The 6,932-nt window shown below is 49.1% G+C and overlaps 1 long non-coding RNA gene across 1 annotated transcript; it reads right to left on the reverse strand.

The window, feature by feature from the left end:
- Nucleotides 1–600: 600 nt before the first annotated feature.
- Nucleotides 601–3,762, reverse strand: LOC136300886 (uncharacterized). Its single transcript, XR_010723760.1, has 3 exons — nucleotides 3,627–3,762; nucleotides 2,299–2,443; nucleotides 601–799 (listed from the first exon to the last, which is right to left on the reverse strand). It is a non-coding gene; the product is annotated as an uncharacterized lncRNA (long non-coding RNA).
- Between the last annotated feature and the right edge of the window lie 3,170 nt (nucleotides 3,763–6,932).

Genomic DNA, 6,932 nt, shown 5'->3' on the forward strand with positions numbered 1-6,932 from the left:
ACAAACCTAACACAAACTTACACATTCACTCTGCAAGTAATCTTTAAAATCTAGAAACAATATGTCAACATTGCAAACAATACTGGATTAATTTTATACTTGCATTTGGAATGACACTTAGATATTCTTGTTCTGGTTTGTGTCAATCCTGACTATTTTTAGCAAACAGGGAGGAAACAAGAGATAGTTTCTTCAGGAAAAAGAGGAGTGACTTCTTCCCCTCACTCACATATTCCTCTTAAGGATTTCCAGTTAGAGATAATTTGGATTATTCTGTTTATGCTTTCAAACACAATTACCCTGTATTAGTACTGAGCAATATCCCCTCTCCAACTTCCATTTATTTCAGTGGGACCAAACCACAAAATGACTGACTAGTTTCCAGGAGTGTACTATCGCTTTCACTCTGTTTTAGACACCAGAAGGACAGTTCACAGAAACTGTACATTTATGTTTCTCCACAGCTCGTTGGCAACACGTAAGGCATTTTCATGTGTCCAGTTAGGCACAGTCAAGGACTTCAGCCTGACACAGGACAGGAAGGGAGAGTTAAGTTCTTGCAGATGAAAATACAACAAACATTGGCAACAGTTTGTTCCCAACAGTTAGCTAAAAATGCTGGTGGAGCCATGGCATAGCATTTCATTGCATGCAGGACCTTAATTTACCTTCTTGCATCTTCTTTCCAACAATCCAGGCAGGTATTTCATTGAAATCGAAATGACTATATAGATCCCTTGCTGAACCCGGGCCCTGAGCCACCATTGCTGACAGCAGTGTAAGGCACCCCTGGCTCATCCTAAAAAGACAAAGCAGAGGGAAAACCTGCAGGTTATTTCCAGGATCATGGTTATACTAATCACCAAACCAACAGATTAAAACTTCAAGAGAAAATAGAAGGGAAGTTAAATAATCAAAGCAATTATTTTAGGTAGTAATAACAGCAGCTGGGAAAGAGGGGTGAGGGAGGAAGGGAGAAGGAAATGCCTTTTCATATTCTTCCCCAAAATTAGGCCATAAGGTGAGGCTGGATATTCCTTTTATCAAGTAGTTTAAAAGGGTGAAAGTGTCAAAACGAACAACTCTAAGATGACCTGTTCATGGCAGTGGGGCTGGACTACGCAAGCCTTAATTATGATTCTATGAACTCCTAAATTCATAGAGGTCTGCCATTTATTTCAACAGGAATACATAAGAGGACAGCAGACCTCCATCATCTGAACAGCCACTACCATGAACACATTTGTAACCTGTCCATCGTGCACCTGTCATGGACAATCTGTAAAAAGCCGTGTGGTTCAAGCAGAGATCCCATCTAGACATGCAATAAAGAAAATCCCTCTGCACAGCAAAGAGGTTGCACAGAAAATGCAGAGCATCTCCCACCAGAAATCTGCAGCCCCCTCTGTGCAGGTTCTAGAAGGATTCCTCCAGAACCTGCAATCTTTAAACATTTCATCAGAAGTGCACATCTTGCACAGCCTCAAAATTTGTTTCCAGTTTACACATTTGAGATTCTTTGTCAGGTTAAAAAGCCTGCTGCAATAAGATCAACTGCACAGCTCAGGAAGCACAGCTGTGCCTATGAACTAGGCAAGCAGAGAAAAGGTTTTCCAGTTCTGCTCAAAGACTGAAAGATGAGTCATTTGCCTCGGCCAAGTCAATTTCAGTCTGATTTTTTCTCTGCTTCCCTCTTCCTCCCAGGTCTGTACTGAAATGTCTCTGGCATTTGCAACTTTTTTCCCCATCCACAGGAGCATGAGAAATTGTTTGGTCTGGACTAAATAACAACAGTTATTGAGCAACCTAAAATGACCTCAGTTTTAGGAGACTGAAAAAATTACAGAAAAAGCCAGTCTGAAAGAGAAAAATCTATTATAAACATGGCAACCTGACTCCAAAAAAAATACAGGAAAACAAAGAACTCAAGAGCAGCTCTTTTTGCTGTCACAGGAAGACTGCCCAGCCCTGTTCCACGCAGTACATTCCACCCCACAAATCAAGCAGCAATAAAGTAAGAGGACTCAAGGTACCACCAGTGTTAGCTCTCACCAGGGCAGGCCCAACCGATGAAAACTACACCTTCAGGAAATTATCCTACAGCACTGGATTGTATGATGCATCAGAGCTTTCACTTTGCAAAGACTTCCACAGGCAATTATTTTATGACAAGTGGAAAAGGATTATTAAATAAAGGTGGATTATTAGCAATAACTCAAGATGAATTTCGAAACGTCCCGTACAGTCCCTCCAGATCAACTGACAGAGATTCTCCAGCAGAGCACCAAGAAGACTTACTTGTGATTTTCAGAATACAAAGCAGCATAGACCAGTCTCATATAGGAATGAATCAACTTTCTGACGATGTTCATTCCCACAAATGTGAGCGGTCGCTGGCTGTCCTCAGTAAAATGGCTTCTAGGGCTTGAAAGACTAACAGCATCTGCCGGATAAAAAAGTATGTTAGTATCTGACAATATCAGGTAAGACTTGAAATTATTAGCTGAGCAAATAGTAATAACCACCATCGATAAAGGGTAACCCCACCCCAAGAGGAAAGCTTCCACACACGAAAGTGACATTAACTTTTAGATTCTCTCCCAAATTAATGCTTCCTCTCGGAAAAGATCACTTTGGAGAGCATGTAGTTTCAAGGAATCATTGCTTTAAGAGACGGCTGCTCCTAAGTGGACGACGAAAAACAAAATGTCCCCGAGAAAAACACTGGGGCTGTTCCGGTCTTGCAATTATTTCCCTGCAGAGGAATCCAGAAACCACACAGCACTGGGCTGCGCCCATTACAAACACCAGCCCCTGTGAGCAATGGGATATTGAGGGAAGGCTGCCACTGAACACGACACAGATAAAAATGATACTGGAAGACAAAGAATAGCAGGCGATGGTTAAAAAGCCACACAATACAGTACTATGTTGTAAGCAGTCAGCAATGCTGCACCAGCATTCAGAGTGAAAAATTATTGAACTCTTTGTTCATTCGTCATATTCTGATGAGGATAAATTGTGTCCAGCTAAAATAAGAAAAATGAGGTCAACTTTACCAGCGGCTTCCTAGAAATACTGATATATCAGGGAGATACCTAAGAACATTTACTTTCACCAGACTATTATTTTGCTTACTTAACTGCTTTTATTGATCCCCTTATTTCCTAAAAGATCTTTTGATAACATTTAAAGAACCTTAACAGCTTGATTTGGACGGGACGATTGGCTGTGTGTGTCATTAAATCCAGGAACATCTATGAACTGAAAAGAGCATCTCCCACTCGGTAGGTGCTTCTGCCACTGCTACTTCCAGAAAAAAAAGAAAAAAACCAAACCAAAGCCATAATCAATTATCAGAGTTATCTACACCACAAAGCATTTATTCACAGAACCACAGAGTATCTTGAGCTGGACCCACAAGGATCATCCAGTCCAACTCCTGGTCCTGCACAGCCACCCCAACAGTCCCACGCCTGACAGCGCTGCCCAAACCTTCCTGGAGCTCTGGCAGCCTTGGCCACTGTGACCATTTTCTGGCAACCTTTTGTCGCTTCTTCTCCAGGGTGGGATTGTTGGGACTGCAGCCGCCAGTCCCTGAATTACAAGCCCCCTGTCCAACTTACTTCACTTTCAGGCTTCCTTTCTCCATCGAGAAGCTTGAATATCTCAGCACACTCCATGGAAATTTTCACGTATCCCTCCACGACATCGTACACTTGGGCCGATGGCAGCGTCCTGGCGACGGACACGAACGTCTCCAGCCCTGCAAAGGAGCAGCGTCAACCCGGGGCACCGGCGCCCCGTGCAGGGCCCGCTCCGGCCCGGCCGCGACCCTGAGGGGCCGAGCGGTGCCATGTGCGCCAGCCCCGCCAGCAGCAGCACCGGTGCCACCCACCCCCTGCGACGTGCCCCGGGACAGCCGCCTCCGCCCGGGACGGCGCGGCCGCCTCCGCCCGGGACGGCGCGGCCGCCTCTGCCCAGCGCAGCCGCCTCAGCCCGGGACGGCGCGGCGCGGCCGCCGCAGCCCGGGACGGCGCGGCCGCCTCCGCCAGGGACGGCGCGGCCGCCTCAGCCCGGGACGGCGCGGCCGCCTCAGCCCGGGACGGGACGGCCGCCTCAGCCCGGGACGGCGCGGCCGCCTCAGCCCGGGACGGCACGGCCGCCTCAGCCCGGGACGGGACGGCCGCCTCAGCCCGGGACGGCGCGGCCGCCTCAGCCCGGGACGGCGCGGCCGCCTCAGCCCGGGACGGCGCGGCCGCCTCAGCCCGGGACGGCGCGGCGCGGCCGCCTCTGCCCAGCGCAGCCGCCTCCGCCCGGGACGGCGCGGCGCGGCCGCCTCAGCCCCGGGACGGCGCGGCCCCCTCCGCCCAGCGCGGCCGCCTCAGGGCGCGCCTTTCCCGCCACGCAGAGCCCCTCACCTTTGGCGGCGGCCGCGGGGTCCCGCAGCAGCGCCGTGAGGCGGGCGCCATCGAACTCCTCGTCCCGCGGGCCGCAGGCTCCCCGCTCCGCTTCCCGGCCATGCCCGGTTCGGAGCCGGCACGGCGGCACCCCGGAATCGCCGCTGCTCCCGCAGGCAGGGGCGGGCGGAGCGGGAGCGGCAGCGGCCCGGAGATATCGCGGCCCGGGCAGGGTGGTGGTCCTGCGGTCCCGCCCCGGCCGAGTTGTCGGGCCTGCCCAGCGACCGGTGCTCAGGTGAGCAAAAAGAGTTAAAAATAGTTACCATGGAACGGCACAGAGTCCCCCTCCGGTTCACAAATTCAGAGTGTGCAGAGCCCGTTTTTATACAGTTTTTGGGCTTGGGCAACCGATTACGTCATGGGTTCTTTGTGTGTATGATTCTTGATTCATATTCATCTAGGGTCTTTTACGGTTGCAAGTCAGGTGAATAGTTTTTTCCGGGGAGACAGAAGCTTTTGTCCGGGTTTGCTGGAACCGGGTATTGAGATGTATGTCCTTGACGACAGTCGGGATGATGGCTGTGGGGCGCTGAGCACTCGGCTGACGGTGGCTGATGGCGGTGCTCAGCTCCATCAGCCAGGGGTCACACCCTCCTTTCTCTCCGCGATGGGTGATTATCTTCCCTCTCGGCAGAGGAATGTCTTCCAGGAACCCCGCATTCCTTTACGCTTAAGAAAGTGATGTTATCCAGTAAAACACAAACTAACTCTAAAATATCTACTACACAGGCTTATAAAGTATATTATTAAAAAACCCACGAATTAATCTCAAAACATTCACCTCAATCTCGTTCCACCATCCCTTCCCACCCCCTGCCGTGGGCAGGACACCCAGGCGGCTTTACCTCTAGTTCAGTCAGGCCACAGGGATCCGGGGCAGCCACAGCTTCTCTGGGCCCTGTGCCAGGGCCTCAGCACCCTCACAGACGAGAATTCCTTCCCAGTATCCCATCTGCAGCGGTCTCTCTCTTTCGTTTCAGCCTTACAGTTTTCTTGAAACTTAAATTTATGCAGGTATCCAAATACATTGGCAATTCCAGAAATCGGTAAGCACATAATATGGAAAGTAAATAACATTCTCAAGAGGGAGTTGCTCTGTTTTTGAGGGGGTGAAAAGAAAGGCTAGTGCTAGCAGAACTAGGGAAAAAAAAATTGATTTAACTCTGTTTTAAAAGGCTTAAAGTACCCATACTGAGATCTTCAAGGTAAAAGTCCTAGTTACCAGGCTTACAAGCCTGATAGTTATCATCACACCATATTTCATGGTTCTAGTATTTTAAAAGTACTGCAGAATGCTACTGAAAATTATTTTTATTTCAACTTGAAGTTCAATTATTCTCTCCCCTCACTGCCTGTGGAGCTGTTAGAGGCTTCCAGGAGGCTGGGGAAGCAGACTACGGGTTTCATTTCCAGCCAGGTCACTTCCATGTTCTGCTGGAGTGGACTTTGAAGCCTGTGTCCTTTTCTTTCTCTATTATATCTGACAACTTTCCTCCCCCGAGTCTGCTTTTTGGCAAGACGCATTTACGGAGGGTCAGTCGAAGACCTCAGGCTCAGAAAAAAATCATCTGTTCTGCTGTGCTTACGTGTGCAACAGATGGGAGCAGCAATGAGTCGAGTAGTAACTTCTGAGCTGCCCGGTTTTTCAGTAAATCAAAATATTCTGTGATTCTTGCCAGATGAACTTATCATCATATCCAAGTTACACACACCCCTCTGGCATTTTCCAGGCTAAAAAGCAATTCCTGGTCCCTTGCATGAACCTCAGCTCCCCCCCTTGTTCAAGGAACAGTTCTAGATACAAGACTAACTGAGCCAAGCGACCCTTTCCTGCCTCAGTTACGTCCTCTGAGGCCTTTACTGTCCTGAACAGAAGGTAAACAGCCAAGCCCCAGCCCTGCAGTCCTGCCCAACTTGCCTTTGCTCCCAAACCTGAACCTTTTTCTTTGCTGTGGGATTCCTTACTCGTGCAATCCTGAAGACAAATATCTGATTTGGCAGATGAGACCATTTCTAACACAAAATCTTCACCGAGGTTTCTCTTCTGATTTCAGCCTTAAGCACTCCCGTCCTTCTCAGGCAGCCCCTATCTCCAGCCGTTAGCCATGGATCCTTGCTGTTCTATAGCTGACATTGCCACCCCTCAAGTCTCTTGATACGCATTTACATCACTCCGTAACGGCGTCCTCCTGACCCTTCCCAAACTCAGCCTGATCTCCAGGCCTACAGCCTCTCCCTGCAGATGAGGGACTATGAGAAGGGCTGCAGACAGACCTTTGCATGACCCCAGCTATACAGCCCATGCTAATCCCAGCCCAAACCTGTCCTGCTGTTGGGATACCCCACTTACAGTTACAGTAACCCCTGTGGTGGTTTCACTTCACTTCATCTGTGAGTTGCAATCTCCCACCCTTCACTCCTTTGGTAAGAAACGCATTAGTGTCTTAAAATAAATGTTTCTTTTTATGTATA

The sequence above is a fragment of the Chamaea fasciata genome, unplaced genomic scaffold (genome assembly GCF_029207755.1).
Source record: "Chamaea fasciata isolate MVZ Bird 193981 ecotype frontalis unplaced genomic scaffold, bChaFas1.0.hap1 SCAF_1, whole genome shotgun sequence".
Lineage (NCBI taxonomy): Eukaryota > Metazoa > Chordata > Aves > Passeriformes > Sylviidae > Chamaea > Chamaea fasciata.